Source organism: Leucoraja erinacea, chromosome 1 (genome assembly GCF_028641065.1).
Source record: "Leucoraja erinacea ecotype New England chromosome 1, Leri_hhj_1, whole genome shotgun sequence".
Taxonomy (NCBI): domain Eukaryota; kingdom Metazoa; phylum Chordata; class Chondrichthyes; order Rajiformes; family Rajidae; genus Leucoraja; species Leucoraja erinaceus.
The window spans coordinates 52,706,653-52,732,025 of record NC_073377.1 but is presented as its reverse complement, the minus strand read 5'-3'; the positions used below and the strand labels follow the sequence as shown (position 1 = coordinate 52,732,025).

Here is a 25,373-nt window from a genome sequence, read left to right as displayed (position 1 = left end):
GATAATCAATGGAGGAGCAGAAAGGCAATTTGCAGTGTGTACTGATGTTTGAAATCATTTAAGTTATTATAGAAAATCACAATTGTGCTAAGATTAGTACGAAGCTCAAACTCATTATATTTTATGTGAGTATTACAAAATAGTACATGGAGTTTACGGCATTATTTATGTGACTTGAAAAACAATTGTCAAAAATTCAGGTTGCAGTTGACGCAATGATGTGGCAGGGTGGGTTGTGGGCGAGGTGCAATGTGAGGTGTGTTGGGGATATAAAGACGCTCCAGTATGATTTTGAAAAAAGTACAGGACGCAACACGTGAGTGTGTGGGCAAATGCATTTTCACAAACAGTTTAACATGGATCTACATAATGTTCAAAACAAAGTGCTGGATTAACTCTGTGGTCAGGCAGCATATCTGGAGGACCTAAATAGGTGATGTTATTGGGGACGCGGGAATATCCTTAAGGCTCTGAAGAAGGGTCCCGACCCGAAACATCACCTATGCAGGCTCTCCAGGAATGCTGCCTGACCCGCGGAGTTACTCCAGCACTTTGTGTCTTTTAATTGTAAAACAGCCTGTGCAGTTCCTTCTGTTTTTATGTAAACGTGTTCATTTTGGATCTGATAGTGAGAGGTTAAGAAAGGACAAGGTGCAATAAGAACTGTGCGTCCTTGTACACCAGCCACTGAAAGCAAATAATTACTTATAAGCAGTGAGGAAGGCAAAACAGACACACACACACACACACACACACACACACACACACACACACACACAGGAGCAAGGATAACTTGTTGCACTTACATAGGGCTTTGGTGAGACCTCTTTGGAGTTTTCTATGCAGTTCATCACTGAAAAGTATTCTTGGAATGGAGGGAGTGGAACAAAGGCCATGGAGTTCTAGAGTTATACAGTGTGAAGAAACGAGACTTATGGACCAACTTGCCCTTGTCGACCAACATGCCCCATCCACACTAGTCCCATCTCCCTGCACTTGACCCATAACTCTCTAAATCCATCCTATCCATGTACCTGTCCAAATGTATCTTAAATGCTAGGGTAGTACTTTCCTCCACTTCCATCTCTAGCAGCTCTCTCCATCCACCCACCATCCTTTGTGTAAAGAAGTTACCCCTCTGGTTCCAATTAAATCTTTCCCCCCAATCCATTCCTCTCATGATCTCGGACATTAGACTGACTGGGTCAACTAGACCGAATCCTGGGATCACGGGGTTGAGCAGAGATTGGGTTGGTTAGGTCTGTATTCACTGGGGAACGGAAGAATGAGAGGGGAGCTCGTGCAAACCGATGGAATTATAATGGGAGTAAACTAGAATTCAAGGATGTTCCCAGTAGTGGGAAAGTGCAGAACCCGAGGTCACAGCTTCGGGATACAGAAAGATAATTTAAAACAGAAATCAGAGGATAATAAACCTATCGAATTCTCTATCAGCGGAGAATGTGGAGGACAACTCATTAAATATGTACAGGCAGGAGATAGATACATTTCTTAATGTTTAATGGATATGTGAGGAGAAGGCTTGTACAGGGTAATGGTCATAATGCCTAATGATCATAATGAGTGCTTATGATCATGTTGAATGGTGGAGCAGAAATTATTTGCAAACACTTGTCCTCCTTTGTTCTATGTTTTTGTATTGAGTAACCATTAAAACCATTTACATGTGACAAAGACATACCCACAGGTTTGCCACCTGTCAAAGCTTATTGGAGAGGTCTTTTGCATTGCAGCCTAATTTTGGTTTGTATCGCACCACCGAACTCAAGGGAGAATCAGCTCTCCCCATCCAGCTCCAGCGGGCATGGGCATGTGGTCAACGCAGGAGGCAATTCAATAACAGTGGGTCATGTCTATTCCAGTACAATGTAGCCCTGTGTATGGTGATGTTTTTGAACTTTTAATTCTATTTCAAGCAGAGACACTCAGCTGGGTTACTTATGAGAGAGGTTGAATGGACATCATTTATACGAGGCTGCATTCTTTGAGATAAGCCCAACTATATTTGGTGCTAATACAATGTTTTGAAGATTCCAAATCTCTGCGCTAAGATTAGCAGCAGTTCCAGGTACTCCTAATGTGAGAAAAACAGTGTGGGAGGAAAACGGACTTCCCAGAGAAAACTCATGCAGGTCACAGGGAGAATGTACAAACTCTGTACAGACAGAGAAGATAATATGGAACTATACATATTCAGTTGAAAATCCTGAGAAAATAGATAAAAGCTAATCTTGCTGCATTAGGGCTGTTTGAAAATTATCAAGTAATATGTAGCCAACCTGCTTGGGAAAGCCACGGGGTGACGAGGGAACAAGGCAACATGAAGGTACTTGGGACTGTTCACTGATGTGTTGCGATTCTATGGTGCGTTATTTAGTTATGTAATGAGAGTCAAAATAGTGCAGATGGACATGTGCAGAAGCTGGAAATCTGGTAATGTAATAGTTGAGGGTAGAGGGAGGTGATGGGATGAGTGTGTGTAGGTTGGACTTGTGCTCAATGTTCTTATAAGGTCATTAAAAGTCTTTCAACATTGCACGCAGAACCTGTAAAGGAAAATGGCTAGTTTTGGCCTGCTTGATAGAGCTCTTAGGTTGCTGATGTCAATAATTTCTCTTGTGGCCCACAGTTCATCTATTTGGATCTCCAGAGAAGCATTTGAGAAATGAGCGACGGCTTTGTAACTGGTCCCTGAGACCAACCATTCTGCAGTTGTTCAGTCAGAAATGCAAATGGGAAAATAGCTTCTCTTTAAATAAGTGCATCCCTGCTTTAAGTCTGTCAGTGGTAGCATACTGAAAATTGTGTTTTGATAGTGAACAGAAGATCAAAAGGCAAGTTGGTGATCAGGGATTGGGAAATGGGACAAGCTTCAGACTGGTGTTATCCCCGGGATTTTCCTCACAGTGCATCCCTGTCCAATTGTTACTGAAAGGATGCTTATTGAGTCCTTCACAAATATTCAACATAGAAACATAGAAACATAGAAAATAGGTGCAGGAGGAGGCCATTCGGCCCTTTGTGCCAGCACCGTCATTCATTGTGATCAAGGCTGATCATCCACAATCAGTTCAAGTTCAAGTTCAAATGAGTTTATTGTCATGTGTTCCTGATAGGACAATGAAATCCTTGTTTGCTTCGGCACAACGGAACATAGTAGGCATTGACTACAAAACAGATCAATGTGTCCATATACCATTATATAAATATATACACACATGAATAAATAAACTGATAGTGGGCTATTAATGTTCAGAGTTTTGTCTGAGCCAGGTTTAATAGCCTGATGGCTGTGGGGAAGTAGCTATTCCTGAACCTGGTTGTTGCAGTCTTCAGGCTCCTGTACCTTCTACCTGAAGGTAGCAGGGAGATGAGTGTGTGGCCAGGATGGTGTGGGTCTTTGATGATACTGCCAGCCTTTTTGAGACAGCGACTGCGATAGATCCCCTCGATGGAAGGGAGGTCAGAGCCGATGATGGACTGGGCAGTGTTTACTACTTTTTGTAGTCTTTTCCTCTCCAGGGAGCTCAAGTTGCCGAACCAAGCCACGATGCAACCGGTCAGCATGCTCTCTACTGTGCACCTGTAGAAGTTAGAGAGAGTCCTCCTTGACAAACCGACTCTCTGTAATCTTCTCAGGAAGTAGAGGCGCTGATGTGCTTTCTTAATAATAGCATCAGTGTTCTCGGACCAGGAAAGATCTTCAGAGATGTGCACGCCCAGGAATTTGAAGCTCTTGACCCTTTCAACCATCAACCCGTTGATATAAACGGGACTGTGGGTCCCCATCCTACTCCTTCCAAAGTCCACAATCAGTTATTTGGTTTTGCTGGTGTTGAGGGCCAGGTTATTGTGCTGGCACCATATGGACAGTTGCTCGATCTCTCTTCTATACTCTAACTCATCCCCATCATTACGTCCCATAACAGTGGTGTCGTCAGCGAACTTAATGATGACGTTCGCACTATGACTGGCTATGCAGTCATGAGTATAGAGTGAGTACGGCAGGGAGCTGTGCACGCAGCCTTGAGGTGCTCCCGTGCTGATTGTTATCAAGTCTGACACATTTCCACCAATACGGACAGACTGTGATCTGAGAATGAGGAAGTCGAGGGTCCAATTGCAGAGGGATGCGCAGAGACCCAGTTCTGCGAGTTTGGTAACCAGCTTGGAGAGGGGATGATTGTATTAAATGCTGAGCTGTAATCAATGAATAAGAGCCTGACATATGAGTTTATGTTGTCCAAGTGGTCCAGAGCGGAGTGGAGGGCCAGCGAGATCGCATCCACCGTTGATCTGTTGTGGCGGTAAGCGAACTGCAGTGAGTCCAGGTTTTTGTCGAGGTAGGAGTTGATTTGTGCCATGATCAACCTCTCAAAGCACTTTATCACCACAGGTGTTAGTGCCACAGGTCGATAGTCATTGAGGCACGTCACCTTACTCTCCTTGGGCACTGGTATAATTGATGCCCTTTTGAAGCAGGTGGGAATCTCAGACCTCAGAAGTGAGAGGTTGAAAATGTCCGTAAAAACTCCAGCCAGTTGGTCCGCACAGGTTTTTAGAACACGACCGGGTATACCATCAGGTCCAGGCGCTTTTCGAGGGTTCCGTTCCTGCCTTTTCCCCATATCCCTTGATTCCGCTAGCACCTAGAGATCTATCTAACTCTCTTTTAAATTCATCCCAGTGAATTGGCCTCTACTGCCTTCTGTGACAGAGGATTCCACAAATTCGCAACTCTCTGGGTGACATTATTTTTTTCTCATCTCAGTTTTAAATGGCATCCTTTTGATTCTTAGACTGTTGCCCCTGGTTCTGGACTCTCCCAACATTGGGAACATTTTTTCTGCATCTAGCTTGTCCAGTCCTTTTATAATATTATACGTTTCTATAAGATACCCTTTCATCCTTCTAAATTCCAGTGAATACAAGCCCAGTCTTTCCAATCTTTCCTCATATGACAGTCCCGCCATGCCGGGAATTAACCTCATGAACTTACGCGGCACTGTAAACTCAATACAATAAACTACAAGCCCGTAAACTCAATACACACAATAATATAAGTTTTTTTTTAATTCAATAAATTAATCGCCATAAGACCAGTACAAAAAAAACTAAAGTTCTAAGTGCATCTAAGACAGTCCATGGAAGTTCATAGTTGCTAAGGTTATCGTGTATTGCCTAAAAACCAGATGGTTGTTGGGAAGAATGCATTCTTGAACCCTGATAGTCATGGTTTTCAGACTCAAGTATCTTCTGGTAGGAGCAATGGTGGCACGGTGGCGCAGCGGTAGAGTTACTGCCTTACAGCGCTTGCAGCGGGATCGATCCTGAATATGGGTGCCACCTGTACGGAGTTTGTACGTTCCCCCCGTGACCACGTGGGTTTTCGCCGAGATCGGTTCCCTCCCACAATTCAAAGATGTACCACTTTGTAGGATAATTGGCTTGGGTTTGTATACTTGGCATAAGTGTAAATTGTGCCGAGTGTGTGTAGGATATTGTTAATGTGCGGGGATCGTTGGTCGACGCAGACTTGGTGGGCCACAGGGCCTGTATTGAAGGCGTCTCTACCAACTGCCTGTTCGTTTTTTCCTATCTTTTTTTAAACTTTAGTTTGTCTAACAAGTTTGTTTTGGGGATTCTTTAGTTTTTCTATGTGGGGGAGGGGGAAACCGCTTCCCACTCGCTTCCTGGCGAGGATGCGACTATTTCTCCGTGTCGCATCCTTGTCCCCATCTCCTCGCGGCCTACCAACTGGATCAGAGCGGCCTTTCCTACCGGACACCGGGGACTGGACCAGTGCTTTGGCAGCAGTGGTGCGGTGCTGGATTCACCGTGGAGCGGGCGATGCCTTCCTGGATCGCCGTTTGAAGCTCCGGAGCGTTGGGCCCGCTGCTCCAACATTGCGGGGCTGTGGTACGCGGAGCTCCCAGCGCGGGCGGTGCTGACCGACATCGCGGAGTCCCTGGGGCCCTTTGCCGATAATCGCCAGAGTGAATCTCCACCTGGCGCAGCCTGGGGACGTCGGGAGCTGCGGACTCTGGTGGGAAGCGGCCGTTTTGGAGGTCCAAGCCGCTGTAGTTGGCATTCCGTTCCAAAGTTGGACTTCCAACATCTCGGCGAGCGGGCCTGAGCGGCGGGCTGCCCGTAGCGGCGACTGCGGAGGGCTCCAGAGGCCCTGACCACGGGTGAACATCAGAGGAAGATTACTGACTTTGGTGCCTTCCCTCACAGTGGGAAACGTTTGATTCTGCTGTGTGGGGATGTTTTATGTTGAACCCTATCGTGTGTTGTGTTCTTTATTTTATTATATGGCTGTATGGTGATCACATTTCACTGTGTCAACTGGCACATGTGACAAATAAATGTATCTTGTATCTATCTTGTATCTTCTGTACTGTATCGCAAAACTAAACTAAACAAAATGAGGGATTGGCTTAGTTGGTGGGGATCCTGGATATTGTTGGGCGCATTAATTGAGCATATGATTGAACACATTAACACAGATCATTTTTGCCCTATGCAAATGTAAAATCAATGGAGATGTGATGTTTCGGGTTGCTCTGGAAAATAGTAAGATTAAACGAGAACTTACCAGTTTGAAGTTTGATCTGTATTTTATGAGGAGTTACGATGAGGGATTTCGTGAAGAACCCCGCTTCCACGCATGCGTGTCATTCTTCAAAGCAGCGGTGTGAGGTCACAGAAACCTATAATGATCTAACATAGTAAGATTATCAAAGAGATACCAGTTTTTGATATGATCATAAGAGGGTGGGAGCGGAGGGCACGAAATCCCTCATCGTAACTCCTCATAAAATACAGATCAAACTTCAAACTGGTAAGTTCTCGTTTAATCTTACTATTTTACTTCGGAGTCACGTGAGTGACTTCGTGAAGATTTCAAAGCTCTGTGACCTCATGCCGTGGAACGAGTCCATGCTTCACAACTGCCTTGGGTATTGGGAGAGAGCATCATTAGTAGTTTTAAAACACAATTATACAAAGAGTTGTGTGGTATAACGAAAAAATATAACTTTTTTTTTTTTTTTTTTTTTTTTTTTTTTAATTTGAGAATCATAACCCTGTAACCTATCGGGCAAATTATTTTGTTGAACCTAAAATGTTTTCATAATACAATGATGGCTCCAAATTAACTGGTTTATAATACAACCTGTGGAAAAACCCTTTTTTAAAATGACCCTCCTGCCATTCTGAGGATTTGGTCTGTGGGTACCTGTACAATATTGCTGCGGATGTTGTTGCAGTCCTGGTGGAATGAGAGTTGAAACATCAGTGTCTATTCCTGCCATTTTTAGGACCTATTTGAGCCACCTTGATATAGTTTGAGTCGTGACCCTATCATGCAGTTTCTTGTAAGAGATAAACAACTCCATACTCTGACCTCGAATGTTCTGAGTATATGCTATGTATTGTTAGATGTGTCTTGTTATACACAGTCGTTTGCCATATGGGTGTATCATAAAATCAAACCCTAGACCCTAGGAACCCGATCTTTTATTAAATCCTGTATGACAACACCAGTTTCTCGGTGAGATGATCAGGGAGTCCAGGCTCAGTTTGCTTAATGGCTGGACTTGTTGTGCGGTAAATAACACCATGAGCATAACCATCTTCCTGGTCTGTTACTGAGGTGACAACGCTGTTATGAGCTACAAGCTCCTCAGCATGTTGAGAAAACGACACCCATGTCCCAGATTTCGGAGTACCTGGTTTGCTTACCAGGGGTGCGTTCCCACCGCGTGCCGTTCCGATCCTTGTGATAGGTAATTGGAGAGTGCACTTGTGGCACTATTGATGGCACTGTAGCTCCATCGATTATCCTAATGGAGGCTTGTTAAAATTCCAATACGACCAGAAAGTTCTTGGCCTTTTGGTCGAGATTGTTGTCCAAGCAGTATATGCCCCATTTCTTGATGTGTCCAAGGTACTGCTTCCGTGTTGACAGTCTTAGTGCAGATGAGATGAGATTCATCGTCCTGTCTGACAGTGTAGTGGGTCTGTTAGACTCTACAAATCAATAAATCCATAGTGTTCTGGCATGGATGACTGCCTCCAGTCACTGGATAAATCAATAATTTTTTTTTTGGCAATGTTCATAGGGAACATGGTTCTAACACCATCCCCTGTAAGACTGAAATACCATGATTGAGAAGGTCAGTCGGGTACTCTGAAAATTCCAGATGCCGAGTGTGGTTGGATTTTCCCTAGTACCCCAACGATGGGTCCGAACGGGGGAAAACCTCACCCTATGGCTTATTTACATAACAATGCCAAGCTGGTTTATGAATTTTAGTACATAATATTGGGGCTAATGATTGCCCCTTTTGTAAGCTCTATATTGCCAAAGTTCCTCTATTGAGTCAATGCCTGCCATATAGAAACCCGCAACTGACACCAAGTCTATATCAATAATAAGAGCATCCATCTTAAAATAAATATCTAGAACAAATGTGTTTAGGGTTAAAATCAATGATAATCCTGCAACCCTACTCTATCTTATATTTAATAAATATGTTCAATCCCATCTTTTGTGTACAATTCTTGTAGCACCATGTGGGTTTTAGATTGTTTGGTTTATGTAAGGACAAAATGCCCTTCTGGTGTATGATGTACTGTGGTTATTGGGATGAGAAAAACCCTATCAGATAACCCTGAATACTGCTGAGATTATATGAATCTGTAGTGATTATATACCATACATAACTATAGTGTTGCAACCTCCCCTACCCTCGTAGGTCCCTATTTTAACAGAAGAAAACCCCACCCACCTACCTCCATGGTTACCGGTGGTTTTGTTATTTCCTTGGTTTTTTGAAAATAAGGTTCTGGTTTAATATTTCTTGTTCGGGGTTGTGTGGGAGGTTGAGGCTTCCGCATCTTCCAGGGTGGCCGCCTTGGCCATACCCTAAAACGGATCCTGCAGGTTATATTGATTTCTGACACTGCTACTGGTATGAGCCACATTTTTTATGGCCTTGCCTGTGGCTGGTATCATGCTCCAAAATAGGCCCTTGCGCTGGCCTTGATGAGCCCCAGTGTCTTGGCTTAGTCCACACACGGTTCTTTATATGCAAATGGTAGCATTTTTGGGGTCCTAGTGCTGGCTGAATGGCCGCCTTCCACGTGTAGTTTAGGTCATATTGCATATTATTAAACAGATCTAGTGCGTCTTGATGGTCTTTGGTTACCTACGTTTAGTCCAGGGTGCTGGTGTGTGCTATGATGCCTTCCGTCAATCCCTTGAAGGTTCTCTGGATCTTGAGGTCCTGGTTCCTGATGTTCGTTCATATGCTGCCAAATGCATTGGTTTACACTGGGCACCTGTAATGCCTCACCGTTGCCAGGTGGCAGATGTCTGGCCAGTGTTTGTAAATTTTTCTTGTTGGCGTTTGTGGCCAGACATATAGTAATACTATTGCCATCCTGGATCCAAGTCTACCCATGTTTGACTTGGCTAAAGTAATCAGCCACCATGTCCAGCAGAGTCCCTGCTGTGTTAGGATCATGGGATGCTGTATTACCAGGCTCTGGCCCATCAGGGTCCTGCCTACTCTTTTTTATAGAGTTAGAGATCTCTAGGGTCCCACACGGGGTACCCATGTGGGGCTTAACTGCTGCCCACTTGTCTTTTGTTCTGCGGACCCCTCTTGCAAGTCAACCCAGAACTGATCCACAGTGCTCCCCTCTGATGGGGTAGAAGCATTGTGCAGCCCTCAAAGAGGTACTGCTGTGGTTTTATCATGTTGGAGCAAGGCTCCATACACCGCTTCTTCCCGCTCCAGCCCTCTCGGGCACTGGTTGCCGGCGGTTTTATGCAAAGTCGGACCCTTCTGAGTCCACTACCTTGTTTGATTTGTGTCTAGCCTACCGCTCGGTCACATGGATCTGGCCGGTGCGGGGCCGACATCGGGCACAGCTGATCCCACTACGGTTGATCTAAGTGCCGCTGGCTGCTGCTGGCTGCCCGCTGTTCCATGGTCCTCCTTCTCCAGTTTTGTCCTTCCTTCCGTGAAGTGGATATGGCCGGTGTGGAGGATAACTGGCACAGCTGATTCCATCTATTCCTTTAACCTGACTTCAACGCTCTCAGCACTCCTGGCTGCTCCTTTATCTTAGACCCCTGGGACCCACCCCCGTACTGACGGTACTGGTCCATTATGGTCGTTGCAGCCGGTCAACCCCACTCTAATGCCCTCAATTCTGGGCACTCCTACTTATATGGTCCTTAGATAAGGGACATATAAGACATTAAAACTGATGATAACAGCTACTATAGTTTTTATATAATATATATAGTCCCTAGATAAGGGGTGTATCAGATATTAAACTGATAAGAACAGATACTACACTTGATCTTAGCCAAAAAGCCGAGAAGCGATTATTGTAACTAAAACCCCGCTGGGACCGACCCTGGTACTCACATACTGGTCCCTTGTAGTAGATTGCAGCCAGTCAACTGCAAAGTCCTTTGCTGCCGAGAAATGAACTTTCTCACCGTGCTGGAGCGAAGTTGGGCACAGGTGTTTTCCCCCTCCGGGAATCGATGTGCCCATCTCCTGCAGCTGCCGGCTCCCACTGCTGCTGCCGGCTCCCACTGCTGCTGCCGCTGCCGCCTCCTCCGCGGTTCTGCCGCCGGCCTTCTGCAGCTTACATGGACCTGGTCCATGTCTGCACCTAGAAAGGTAAGTTGAAGGAAACGCAGGGTCTCTTACCTGCTGTTCCCGACTTTCCTTCTCCCGCCGGTGACCGTCGTTCCCTGTGTCGGGTTCGAGCCGCTTGGACCGACCCCGGTGTTCACGGGCCTGGTCCTTCGCGGCAGTTCCGCAGCCGGTAACCCCGGCTGTTCCTATGGATCCCCTGGACCCTGGTGCTTACCTTGTGAAGAAGGTTTTCAGCCCGAACGTCCCGTTCCGACTCCATAAGTGCCGCTGCACTCGCTGAGCGTTTCGAGCCCCGGTACCGCTGTTCCGAGCTGTCTGTCCCGCAGCCTCTGTGCTGGCTGCTACCGACTGCTCCCAAGCCAGTCTCGTTTGAGACTGGCATAGGGACCTTTTTTACTTTGCTTCCCGCCCGGCCGAGAGGTGAATTTTGCCGGTGCGGGAGCAAAGTCGGGCTCAGGTTGTTCCCCTCCAGGGAAACTCGTGCTGTTGCTGCTGCTGGCTGCTCGCCCTCCACGGGTCTCCCCGCAAGCTTTCCGCAGCCTCCTAAAAGTAAGTAGTAAAAAGGAACGCAGAGTCTCTTACCTGCTGTTCCCGACTTTCAAATCTCCCGCTTGGGGAACGCCGTTCCCCCCTGTGTGACTCGTTGCAATGCGTGTAGCGATATGACACGCATGCGTGGAAGCGGGGTTCTTCACGAAGTCACTCACGTGACTCCGAAGTAAAATCTTAAATTGGAAGCAAAATAGGAAAATTCATTTCATGCCTGTGACTGATGCAACTATTGTTCTGTGACAATATTGTTCAACGTGATTGAAGTGAATTATCTGGACTGTCAGCCTTATGCAAATGTGACATGTGGTCTTCAAATATGACTTTTGAATGACCAATTGACAACATTGTGATTCTGTGTTTACCTGTTTTTATCTGTTCTATTTTTAAGGTACATTAAGTTAATTTAGAGGACTATTATGCTTGGGAAAAATCCTGATGTGCGCAATGAAAGAACATTTAGAATTTATGACTGTATATGTGCAGTCAAACCATAAAAATCTTATTTGTAAATGGGTTAATGATTTTGTACGTTTAGCACAGGGAAAATCTGTCACATTGTGTCAAGTTCCTCTTTTCATGATCAAATAGGTTGACAGTGAATTGCACTTGTTCCTTAATTTATTGCTATCTGATCGGTCTCCAAATATTTAACAACAATGCCAATTTATCTGAGACCAAGCATTTAGTCAATATATCAATATTACTTTATTTGTTTTTTTTATGCCTAAGCTGTAAAGGAAATTACTCTGGAAATGATTTTATAGTAAGTGCTAAATGATCTATGAAGCATTGGATATGGGCATAGATAGTAGCATTGTGCTTTGTCGATATAGATGAGATATGCACCAGTAATCTAAATTGTCACCAAGCTGTTGCGGCTTCACTAGGTTCCCATCAAGAAGCCTTCTATAATAAGCTGTATTTATTATTTTTGTTAGTTGTTATCCCTGTTTGAGATATCAATTGACAGATGCATTTGTGTATCATGCTTGTCGAAACCGAGGAAAATATTGGATTTTGTGCACCAAAAACCTCAAACCACTAAAGTAAATTCAGCCTCTCAGCAGCAAGATTAAAAAGGCAAAGAGCAGGAAGGTGAATTAGAATATGGTTTCAGTGTCAGGACTGAAGAGGCTACAACATATATTTAAGGAGGAAATATTGTACTTAACCAGATCATTCATCATCAGCTTGGCTTAGTACTTGAGATTATTGACTGCTTATGGGATGCAGTGATCATGTCAAATGGTGTTGCTCAAGTCTATCATGTCCACTGCATTAAGTATAACAAATCTATCTATCAGCTTTCTATTTCTTCATTGACATTGTTGGTGGTTTTCTTTGCTTCCAGTGGAGGTTTTAATACGTGATACTTTGTCTATTTAGTTACTCAAAATCCTTCCTTACTGATTATTTTTTTTCCCTTTATCATATTCTTCTCAAATGTTTTGCAGTTGTGCCCTACATTTATGGAATATTGTTTATTGTTCTATGCTTGGATGTAATTTGCAGAACTTTTTTCTGAATCGATCTTCACCATCTGAGCCAACCTATATCTCAGGCATGGTATACCGCTCCCCAGGAAGAGGAACTACTTCCCAATCCCTGATGTGGTTTAGGACTTGCATAACAAAAAAATCAACGCAAGCTCCTTCTTAATCTATTTACTGGGGTTGATGTAAAGGTGATCAAAATAACAAGAAATAATGCTACTATATCCACTATCAGTTGGGGCAGAACCAAGACATTAATATAAAATAAATCTGAGAGGAATGAGGATAACTTACTTTTTAATTGTTGCAATCTGGATTTCAGTGCCTGAATTGGCAACACACTACACAATACACAATACAATTTATTTGTCACTTGAACCTCATAGAGGCTCAAATGAAATGTTGTTTCTGCAGTCATACACACAAGAAAAAAATACCAAAGACACAACACAATTTACACAGACATCCATCACAGCGCATCTCCTCCTCGCTGTGATGGAAGGCAAAGTCTTGTCTCTCCCCTGCTCTCCATTCTTCTCCCGATCTTTCTTTTATTTAGACAGGTCTCATGACAACAAACCAAAATAAAATGGTTTGGGGGGGGGGGGGGGGGGGGGGGGGGGGGGGGGGGGGGGGGGGGGGGGGGGGGGGGGGGGGGGGGGGGGGGGGGGGGGGGGGGGGGGGGGGGGGGGGGGGGGGGGGGGGGGGGGGGGGGGGGGGGGGGGGGGGGAGATAAAACTTCTCTCCCCTGCACTCCCCATTCCCCTCCCGATGTCATAGTCAAAGCCCCCGGCGGGCAATGGCAATTGTCGCGCGGCCATTAACGCTGCGCCGGACGATGCAAGGCCGTGCTCCGGGTCTTGTTGTTGGAGCCCCCGGCGGGCGCTAGCAAAGTCCCGCAGCCATTGAAGCCGCACCGGGCGATGTCAAGCCCCTCTCCAGGTACTCCTCGACCCCGCGACTTGGGCGGGAGAAGTCGCCGTTGCAGAAGCCCCGAAAAGCGGTCTCCCAGCAGGGACCCGCGGGCTCCCGGTGTTACTGTCTACCAGACCTGCGGTTGGAGCCTCCGAATCTCCGAGGGTCGGGTAGCAGCAGCGCGCCACCACAACTCCACCCGCTCCGAACTCGGCAAGCTCCTTGATGGTGAGTAGGTCCGCAGCTCCGCGACTGGAGCCCCAGGTCGTTCCTGCTGGAGGCCGCTCCACGTTGCAGCCCCAATGACAATGGAGACCCGACAGGGAAAAGGTCGGATTCTCCGTGCAGGGGAAAGATTTTAAAAGTTTTTAAAGATTTTAAAATTTTAACAACAGAAGCAATGACATCTGCTACTTTCAAAACAGAATTGGAAACATACTTCCAAAAAAATTGGAGCGGTAGAGTTGCTGCCTGACATCACCAGAGACCCGGGTTTGATCCTGACTACGGGTGCTTGTCTGTAAGGAGTTTGTACGTTTACCGTGTAAAATTCTCCGGGTGCTCTGGTTTTCTCCCACACTCCAAAGACATACAGGTTTGTAGGTTGGCTTCGGTAAAAATTGTAAATTGTTCCTAGTCTGTAGGATAGTGCTAGTGATCATTGGTTGGCACGGTCTCGGAGGGCCGAAGGACCTGTATCCACCTGTATCTCAAAGCCTAAAGGAAAATACGTGTATGTAAGGAGATGTGAGTAGGAACGACAGTGACACAAATTGGATAGCTTTTTTCAAAGTTCTATGCATATATCTTGAATGTCATGGAGGGAACAGGTATTCACTTTTATGATTAAAACAGCAGAATAAACAAACAGATCCATTATATGTGGTACTCTGTAGTTCTGTGCTGTTGACAGAGTAATGGGCCTGTCCCACTTGGGCGATGTTTTAAGCGACTGCAGAAGACTATGCAGTTGCCACATAGTCGCCACATGTTCGTGGGTGGTTGCCGGGGAGTCGCCTTCATGGTCGCGAGGAGTTCCCACATTCTGGGAACTAGTCGCGGCCTCATTATGGTCACCGTGAATTTTTCAACATGTTGAAAAATTAGCGGCGACTAGAATGAAGCCGCCACGGAGAGTAGCGAGAATTCTCGAGCCGTAGGTGGGTCGCCAGGAGGTCCTAATAGGTTGCCAGGAGGTCGAAGGTTCTCGTAAGTTCTCGTAGGTTGTAGCCGGTGCTGACCGGTGAATTTCATTGGCTCATTGGGGAAAAAAAAGGTAGGCAGTAGTTTTCAGAACCAAGGATACGTTAAATGTCCGCCGAGCTTCACAGCCGTGTTTCTCTGGCTTCTTAAAAGTTGTCTCCACTCCTCCTCCCCCTCCCCCTCCCCCCTCTTTTAAAGGACCTACTGTGCACTGTGCTTTAGCCATCTTAATTACAACGCCAACCTTCCTGTTCATCGTGGTGTGTGTCTGTATCACCTTGGCTTTGCACCGTGAATATTTTAAACAGGGCAAGCGGGGGGGAGCGCTGTAGAAAAAAATTCCCACGGGCTGCTGACGGAAAGCGATGTGTTTGTGTGTGTTCCACTCTGACAGTCGTCGTTCCATTTGCCGGTTTTTCAGACGACTGCGAGCAACTTGACAGTCGCCGGCAGTCCGCTGAAAAATTGCCTAAGTGGAACAGGCACATAAAACCATTTCCTATTTCAAGAGGCAGGCTATTGAACCAAATTGTACAACCAACACTCATATCTTGATATCATCTCTATTTTCACCTCCCTACAGCCACCCTTCCAAAGTTTTGCTTTTCCTTGAAAGTCATTTATTTTACTTTGTACATTTGGACAGAAAACCAAAGGCTTTTCTGCTGGACAGTAATACATTTTTGTCCCAAAATTAGATTTAACTAATTTTTGGTGTGCTTAAAAAGTAATTGGTGTAACTAGAGTAGCTAGTGTTTAGTTAACTAACATTTGTGATCTGTTCGCCCTCATGCCCTTCAAAAAAAGTAATTGTAGTTTCCTCTGTTTAAGAAACATTGAAACCCAAATATCTAGGCAGGAGCTGCTTTGTCATCCATGTGCATGGTTACTAAAGAGGTCAAGGCATTTTTTAATCGAAGATGTCAAAGTATAAGTGATTCATACTGTGATTCGTGTGACCTTTCGATCCAGTTCCTGCCCGTAACTAATTAATAAACAAGGTGATGTCAGTACATATGCAAAGTATATGATGGGGAAGTACCTGATTTTACTTCCTGACAGGTAGGTTTTCAACAGAAGATGGGCACAGGCACTTCAAAGCACATGTGAAAGCTTTTCTCATAGAATTTATGCATCATTTTTCAGATAAGCGTCAGACTGGTTTGTTGAGGGGACTGGTGGCAAGGTCTTGGAGCTATGGAGGAGGCCCATGCATCTGAACCCAATGAAGAATTCCAGGAAATTCTAGAAAATCCTTTTAAAACCCTGCAGCTAAAAAGGATATCTTAGCGTTTCAACAACTTCAATTGGAAACTTTGACTCATAATGCTGCAATGAGATAATTTTACCGAGCTAGAGTTGGGATCACTGTTTATATAATAGATAAGGAAGCAATAACAAAGACTGTCATGTAATCAGGCAACTTCCAGCTGAGCACTTATATATTTTATAGGCATGTCAATGAGACTAAGAAACAATGTTTGCAGATCGGATAATACCCATTATGTTCAGTAAGCTCTTTAAACGAGTGTAGATATTGTTTTCAATATGGTTATCATAGCCAGCCAACTCACATTATCTAATCTGCTTAAATGTGATGTAATGGATTTTAGTAAATGACTTGGGCTACTAAATATGTAAGTGGATTACTAAACTGAAATAAGTATTTAGATGATTATGTTTTATTCGGCACATCGATACAACATGTCTAGAAGTCACCACTTGATGGCAGGAGATTACATAAACTATTCAAATCTTGTAAAATAAACTATTTTGAAACAACAATTTGACTATACGTTGGGCTGGAATGTCTGATCCACCAGCATCTGACTTCCATCCTGAGATTCATGGGCACAATAATACATATCACTGAGTGGAAACTTGGAAGATCTGTAGAACCACCAAGTGACTTTGGCACCATCCCCTCCAGCAAACCCTTGAGCATGGTCCCATCAACATGGACAGGCAGACACGCGTATGATCATCACATGCTGATGATGCCATTATCCGAACTGAAAATGTTGTTTCTTAGTCTCAGACCACCACCCACACACCCGTCATACACTGAAACTTTGGACAGCACGGTGGTGCCTTTCAGCGCCAGATACCCAGGTTCGATCCTGACTATGGGTGCTGTCTGCACAGAGTATAGTTTTCGTTGGTTTTCCCCAGCAGCTTCGGTTTCTTCCCACACTCCAAAGACGCGCAGGTTTGTAGGATAATTGTCTTGGTAAAATTGCAAATTGTCCCCAGTCTGTGTGGGATAGCGATAGTGTGCAGGGATCATTGGTCAGCGGGGACTCAGTGAGCTGAAGGACCTGTTTCCACGCTGTATATCTAAACTAGAGTGCATTTTATCACAGCAAAATATTTTAGAGTCATGTACTCCAGGAGTTATAGTTATGTGCTTGACCATTCTGAAAAATTTGGGGTTTATAATTATAAAGTTATAAGGAATGATGAGAAGTTAGATTTGTTTTGTTTTTTCTTTGATTGGTTCAGCAACCAAGGTTAGAAAGGATGTGGAAGTTACCCAGCTCTTTACAGTTCTAAAACACTCTTTAATGTTTGCCTAAGTCGCTGACCAACAAGACCTTGTTTTTAAGAGTCAAGTTTCCTGCCATGTAAATAAGTACAGTGAGGAATAAAAAATCCTGCTTGCAGAGACAAACAAACACACAAAAACAAATTCTGCATTATTACACAGAAGTCTTCTAAAAGGAAGGAGACTGCAAAAAAAAAAGCTTTAGGGCAAAACACAATTAAAAGATTAATTTTCAATTTGTAAGTGCTCTGTATTTTGATTTACACATTGAGAAATGGCCTTTATAACATTACAAAAACAATTCAGGGATCGTCTCAATTGGCAAAGCTCGCCAGCTCCAGACAGTGTCTCCTGCCCATCCACTCTCCATGCTCCTTTGTCCTCCGTCATATCTCCGTCATACTGTCCACTTCCTCCGTTTGAGTTTGTGGTCACAAGAACACCTCGGGGTTGAAGCATGTTCTGTTCCCTCTCTTGCTCTCTTTCTTTTTGCTATTGGATCCAAAGCAGCACTTCCAGATTGCTTTTGCTAGGTTGACATGTGCTCTGTAAAAGCTAGAGCCTTTATGCGTTAAATGAAGTGCCAGCAGCTGTGTGAAATATGACAACTATTGTTTATGACCTGCAGCCTTCCTTTGGAAATATTTACCAGTTACAGAATACACAGTTACAGCTTTGCACGAGAATTGCAAACTATAACTACAACATGCTGCACCATAAACATAGGTGAAACACAAATCGATGGATAAATGATCTATTTAGGGAACAAAAAATAAATTCTGGGCAGATGAGTGTGTTTCTGGATGTCCTTGTCTTGATCCTTTTTTGCTAGTTAAGGGCACATCACAGAGGAGCCCTTCAGTAAAATACCAGGAGATCATCCCAGCGAAAAATAAGAAGACATTAATGGGCCTGTCCAACTTAGGCAATTTTTTTGGCGACTATAGGAGACTAAACGGTATCCACATGGTCGCCACATGGTCAATAGACAATAGACAAGAGACAATAGCTGCAGGAGTAGGCCATTCGGCCCTTCGAGCCAGCACCGCCATTCAATGTTATCATGGCTGATCATCCACAATCAGCACCCCTTCTCACCATATCACCTGACTCCACTATCTTTAAGAGCCCTATCTAGCCCTCGCTTGAATTCCACAGACTCACAACTCTCTGCGTGAAAAAGTGTTTCCTCATCTCCGTTCTAAATGGCTTACCCCTTACATTTAAACTGTGGCCCTGGTTCTGGACTCCCCCAACATCAGGAACATGTTTCCTGTCTCTAGCGTGTCCAAACCCTTAATAATCTTATATGTTTTAATGAGATATCCTCTCATCCTTCTAAACTCCAGAGTGTACAAGCCCCGCCGCTCCATTCTCTCAGCATATGACAGCCCAGCCATCCCGGGAATTAACCTTGTAAACCTACGCTGCACTCCCTCAATAGCAAGAATGTCCTTCCTCAAATTAGGGGACCAAAACTGCACACAATACCCCAGGTGTGGTCTCACTAGGGCCCTGTACAACTGCAGAAGGACCTCTTTGCTCCTATACTCAACTCATCTTGTTATGAAGGCCAACATGCCATTCGCTTTCTTCACTGCCTGCTGTACCTGCATGCTTACTTTCATAGACTGATGAACAAGGACCCCCAGATCCTGTTGTACTTCCCCTTTTCCCAACTTGACACCATTTAGATAATAATCTGCCTTCCTGTCGCTGGTGGTGGTCGCCGGGGTGTCGCCTGTATGTTCAGGAGTAGTCTCCTTAGTCGCCCAGCGTCTTTCTGGTTGCCAAAAAATGTTCAACATGTTGAAACATTTTCGGTGACTGTGGCGACCTTGGGTGTGATGCTAAATGAGCGTAGCTTGACGTAGGTGCTGTCATAGGTTATCGCCAGGTTAATGTAGGCAGTCGCCAGGATGTCGTCGGTTGTCGTCAGGCAACGTAGGTTGGCGCTGGTGCTGACTTTGGTGAATTTCAATGTCGTATTCACTGGCAGTCGCCTAAAAAATTGTCTATGTGGGACAGGACCATTAGATTTGCCTTGAAAACAAACTGGGGACACTTAAATGTGTAAACAACCTCCTCTGGGATCAATTAACATGGGTTGTTAGGAACTTTATTACATTCGTGCCTGAAAGCAGAATTTGCCCGAGCAAATGCGGCATATGTGGAACACACACACACACACACACACACACACACACACACACACACACACACACACACACACACACACACACACACACACACACACACACACACACACACACACATATATATATATATACGCATATATATATATATATATATACACTGTGTGTGTGTGTGTGTGTGTGTGTGTGTACACCGCATTTCTGTGGACAACAGTAATTCATCCTTGGAAGCCCAGCTTCTACCACAAGCATTGCTTGTGGAAAACAATCGTTTAAAATAAAGTCATAATATAGTTATACGGATGAACAAATTGGACTCCGAGTATCTATTTGTGCAGTCATTTTGTGCTCCTACTGGACAGGAGTTTCATGGATTGTCAGGTTTGTAACAATGACAAATACTCAAATAATCTATGGTAGGAGCTTAAAGACCCAACATGTATACACGTCAAGTTTGTAGAGACTGGTTGCATCACGGCCAGGATCGGCAACTTGAATCCCCAAGAGCAAAAGAGATTACAAGAAGTGGTGAACATTGCCCAGTCCATCACGGATACGGACCTCCCTACCATGGAAAGGATTTGAAGGCGGCGTTGTCACGAAAAAGCAGCCAACATCATTAAGGTCCCACACCACTTTGGCCATGCTCTTATTTCACTACTGCCATTGGGAAGAATAGATAGGAGCATGAAAATTGTAATGTCCAGGTGCAGTATCAGCTTCTTTCCAACAACCATCAGGCAATTGAGCACTACAGACCTGAACTAAACTCTGAATTATGAACTAACTCATTTGCAACATGGACTTGTGGCTTGTCTTTATCTTTATGTTGTTTGTTTTTTTCTATTGGACTTCCTTTTGTTGCTAATTATGGTGGTTATGGTACGGTGTTTACCTATTGATGTGCTGCTAGTAAGAATTTAATTGTTCCGTTTTGGGACATAATTGGTCTGAAGAAGGGTCTCGACTTGAAACGTCATTGATTCATTTTCCTCATAAGTGCTGTCTGACCCAATGAGTTACTCCAGCTTTTTGTGTCTATCATTGACAATAAATCACACTCGACTCTTGACTATCTTGAAAAATGTCTTGATCAGTGATGGCAGAAACAAGAAGACAACTTAAATCTAAAAGTTATAATATTGGGACTAGGAGTCAGCATCCCGTTGAAACTATCGGTAATACCCCTGTCTCACGGTGAGAGTTAACACACGAGGTACCCCGAGTTAAAACTCGTGGTAATAACGTATGATTAACGTAGCTGTAACGTCGGAACTCGTGGACGCAACTTAGAGACTCGTGGCGCTAACGGCAGGTACCCGTGAAACTTGTCATCTCTTGAAAAAAATCAAACATGTTTAAAGTTTTCCACGAGTCAAATTTACTCTTGTGGTTAAGAATTGAAACATTTTAAGTCGTTGTAAGAACGTAGTGGCCCGTGCGTTTACTTTAGTGTATCGTGAGTCTACCGTGGGAACCCTTTAACTCAGCGGGCAGGCAGCACTAAGTTCACAACACGCGAGGATTATGTATGTCATGTATTCGTGTGAATTAAGTGTGTTGGTGGGCGGGCAGTGTGTAATACCATGGGACAAACTGGAGTCATACATAAACAATAAAGAATAGGACTCGAGAATAGAAAACTCACCACTAACCAAAGCTTTGGCGGTCGCCATGTGCATGAGCGTATCGAATTGAGCCCTCCACTGAAATGGTTTTAAAACCATTATGTCTATCTCTGCTGATAAATCAGTCTCGGTCAGCTTGAATCCAGCTATGTTGCACCCGTGACCCGTAACGTTATAATAGCCCATGGCATTCCCGAGTGCTCCAAGGACCATGGCAGCCTCGTACCTCTCCATTGTACCGGCTTCCTGAAGCCTGAGCAAGAAGCGGCCGTCCCTCGACTGGGTCGAGTCCCCACACCGGGCTCTCCTGCAGTGTTGAAGCGTGTGGGAAGGAACTGCAGATGCTGGTTTAAACCCACGAGGAGAGAGAAAAAGTCGGAGTAACTCAGTAACTTCAGTAACAAAGTAACTTCAATTGGGTTGAAGAATGACTTTGTAATTCTTCAACACAATTTACAGCCTTTATTTGTGTACGACGATTCCCTGTGGGTAAGTTGAAACTTTGTTTTGTTTATTAATCTGTAGAGTACCAAGTCGCAGATAGATAACATAAGATGGAGTAACTCAGCGGGCCGGGCCAGGCAGCAGCTCTGGAGAGAAGGAATAGGTGATGTTTTGGGTCGAGACCCTTCTTGTCCTTTTCTCCAGAGATGCTGTCTGTACCTCGTGAGTCAGCTCCTACCATGACAGGGCTTTAATCATTGACATGAAGTCTTCGATTGTAGCAAATTGTTCAATGATAAGTCATGATATTTTAGCTAGTTTAGAAGATAACATTGACAGAAAGCACCATTGAATAGAATAGAATAGTTTCTTTATTGTCATTGTAACATGAACCATGTACAACAAAATTTAAAAATGTCAGCCAGTCAGTGCACCATTCAAACATTTCTAAAAGCTAACGATACATACAAGATAAAATATTAAAAGATAAACAACTAAAATAAATATCATGAAAATAGCACGCATAAACACCCAACCCTCCATCCTGTCGATTTCACAGTGTACCACAGTCCCTTAGTATGTATCGCCCCTGCGTTCCTTGGCGGCTACATTTAGTGCTTTTATAGCAGTGGGGTAAAAACTGTTTTTTAGTCTGTTCGTCCTTGTCCTTGTAGATCTGTACCGTCTGCCTGACGGCAACAGTTCAAACAGGGAGTGTCCAGGTGGGAAATGTCCTTTATAATACTCTGGGATTTTTTGATGCAGCGGGAACTGTGTAAGTCCTCCAAGGTAAGGAGAGGGCAGCCGACAATCCTCTGGGCGTTGTCAATGGCCCTCTGGAACGCTTTCCTCTGAGCCGCTGTGCAGCTGGTGTACCACACACATACACAGTATGTTAGTATGCTCTCAATGGAGCACTGATAAAAGGACAGCAGCAGTCTCTGAGTGATGTTATTCTTCATGAGCACCCTCAGGAAGTGCAGTCTCTGCTGGACCTTTTTCAGCAGCGCAGTGGTGTTCACGCTCCACGTCAGGTCCTCCTCAATATGGATTCCCAGGAAGCGGAAATCCGCCACCCTCTCCACACAGTCCCCTCTGATAATCAATGGTACCATGTCCGTTTTATTCTTCCTAAAGTCTATTATTAATTCTTTTGTCTTTAAGGTGTTGAGGAGCAGGTTATTTTCTTCACACAACACTGAAATTTGCTCTGAAAACCTTATATATTGTTTTAATAGATAATAAGGCAAGTGGATTGCACAATGAAATATAACAGATTGTGAATAGATCTACACATCACTGAAGCAAACTATAAAAACAGTCCAACTTTACTTGGGAAGACTTGTGTGAGATTGGAAGAATGTTTACAGTGTGGACATTTGACACATTGTTGGAAAGGTATAATGTTATGTTCAAAGACAGTTATATTGGAACATTTACATCAGGTCAGGTACAAAGCCAGTCTATTTGCAAGCCCAGACCATGCATTAAAAAAATAAGTTGGCAAGAAACTGGATGGAATCAAACAAGACGGTATGTTTGTGTAAACTGATTAAAGTGAGTGTGCCAGGTCTATAATAGTTAGATGTAAAGCAGGAAAAACAAATGTGGCTGTGTGGAGCCACACTAAATCATTCTGCTGGTTAGAATCAACATCCACCACCTACTTTGCTAGACCTATACATGATTAGCAGGTACAAAGGTTTTCCCAATATTGAATCATAATCTTGCCCACACACAATTGAAAGTTGATTTGATTTTATCTTTGTGTTACTCGGGTTGTGAGTCTGCCAACATCCTTTATCACCATTGTGTCATGCTCTGATATGAGTCACTCAACATTTTTTCTAAGATTGTAAATAGAGGATGACTGTCGTATCCCGGCATCATTCATTAATGGAAGGAATTGCCACAGCTAATAGAGCTGCTGTCTCACAACGCCAGAGACCGAGGTTTGATCTTCACCTCGGGCACTGTCTGCTTGGAGTTTGCAAGTTCTCCCTGCAACTATGTGGGTTTCCTCCCACATCCCAAGGATATGTGGGTTTGTAGATTAATTGGCCACTGTAAACATTTCCTTTAGCGTGTGAGTGAATGAGAAAGTGGGATAACATAGAACTAGTGTGAATGGATGATCGATGGTCCAAGTGGGCCGAATGGCCTGTTTCCATGCTGGATCTTTCAATCAATCAAAGAATAAAAGAGGAAGGACACTTTATTGCCTGCCATTACAGTGAGGAATGTGGGGAATCTGCTGTGGTGTATGTTTATGTTAACTTTTATGTAGTTGTGTGCCTTGTTGCATTTTTTCAGTATGGCTGTATGGTCATTTGTATTTCAATATACCTTAATTGGTACGTGACAATAAACTGACCTTGAAACCTTGAATATAAATAAAGAATTATAGATAAATTGGTAACTTGAGAAAGCCAAGATGAATTTCATGTGAAATGAAAGGACTCAATTAAAGAAAAACATTGAAAACTGCGCAGAGAAATAATAGGATCAAAAGGAAATGGAGATAAAATAGTGCACTGGTCAAATATAAGATGCTTTTCCTTTTCTTGTGCAACAAATTATTAATACTTTCATCTTACTCTGTGCAATTTCAAAGTGAATAGAATCTTCACTGCCTAATTTTCCAATCAAACTAGTAGTCCATTTTTGTTATGTTTTCAAGAATAGCTTAAAGGGCTCTTGAGTATATGTTCACTTTTAAAGAAAGGTTTGCATTGTTTATTGCATTTTTTATGCTGTAGTACTTAATATTTACAAAATGTAGGAAATATGCAATGTCAGGATGTATCCAGGGGAAACGAAAAAAGTTAATGCTTCAGGTGATCAGAATAGGAAAAAATGTTGCAGATGAAAGGAAGCAAATTAACTGATATTAATATTATGTAATGCCCTTCATAACCCCAGGAAGTTAATGGGCAGTGAACCTAATGGGGATTGAAGTATTCTTTGAAGTTTAGTCACTTTAGTAACAAACAGAGGACAGCAAGAATTTAACTAGAGTGAGGCTACATGCAAACATGAAGGAACAGCACCTCATTTTCCACTTGGGTAGCTTACAATCCAACAGTATGAATATTCTCCAATTTTAGGTAACTGTTCAATAATAACCTTTCTCCCCACCCTCCCTGTATCCGACCCCCCCCCGCCCCCTCGCCGCCGCCCCTTGTCTTTCCCACATCCCCTCTTTCTTCCCTACCACCATTCCCTCCCCTGTGCCCCACCTAGGCTCCCACCTACATCGCCCCTCAACCCCTTCTCCGCTACTTTCCGTCTTCACAATCTGCAACTCTTCAAGCCTGTCTCACACATTCTGCTCTTATCTCTGGCCTTTGTTCCATCCATCTGCTCACTTAGATCCACTTATTCCTACCAGGCTTTGTCCTGCCCCCCTTTTCCAGCATTCTTCTCCTGCCAACAATCAGTCTGAAGTAGGGTCACGACCCAAAACATCACCTAACTCTAGAGATGCTGCCTAACCTGCTGAGTTACTCCAGCACTTTGTGTCCTATAAAGGAAAGCTAGAGATGGAAAAAAAAATGTCCAATACACAAAGCAAAATAATATTTAATAACGATTAGATGCAAAACAAGAATTTATTAACCAATCAAAGTGATAACATTACAGCCAAATGAAGCATGATTAAAGAAATGCGTATGAGACTTGAATAGCACGTAATTGGTGATAATTGACGATCAGAGGGAGAAGCAAGT

General features: G+C 44.0%; 1 protein-coding gene and 1 pseudogene across 2 annotated transcripts in view; one reads left to right on the top strand and one right to left on the bottom strand.

The window, feature by feature from the left end:
• LOC129696663 (cAMP-specific 3',5'-cyclic phosphodiesterase 4D) overlaps positions 1-25,373 on the top strand; it is a 221,791-nt gene that overhangs the window by 63,386 nt on the left and 133,032 nt on the right. The gene's annotated exons all lie outside the window — the stretch shown is intronic.
• Positions 10,320-10,427, bottom strand: LOC129705053 (U2 spliceosomal RNA; annotated as a pseudogene).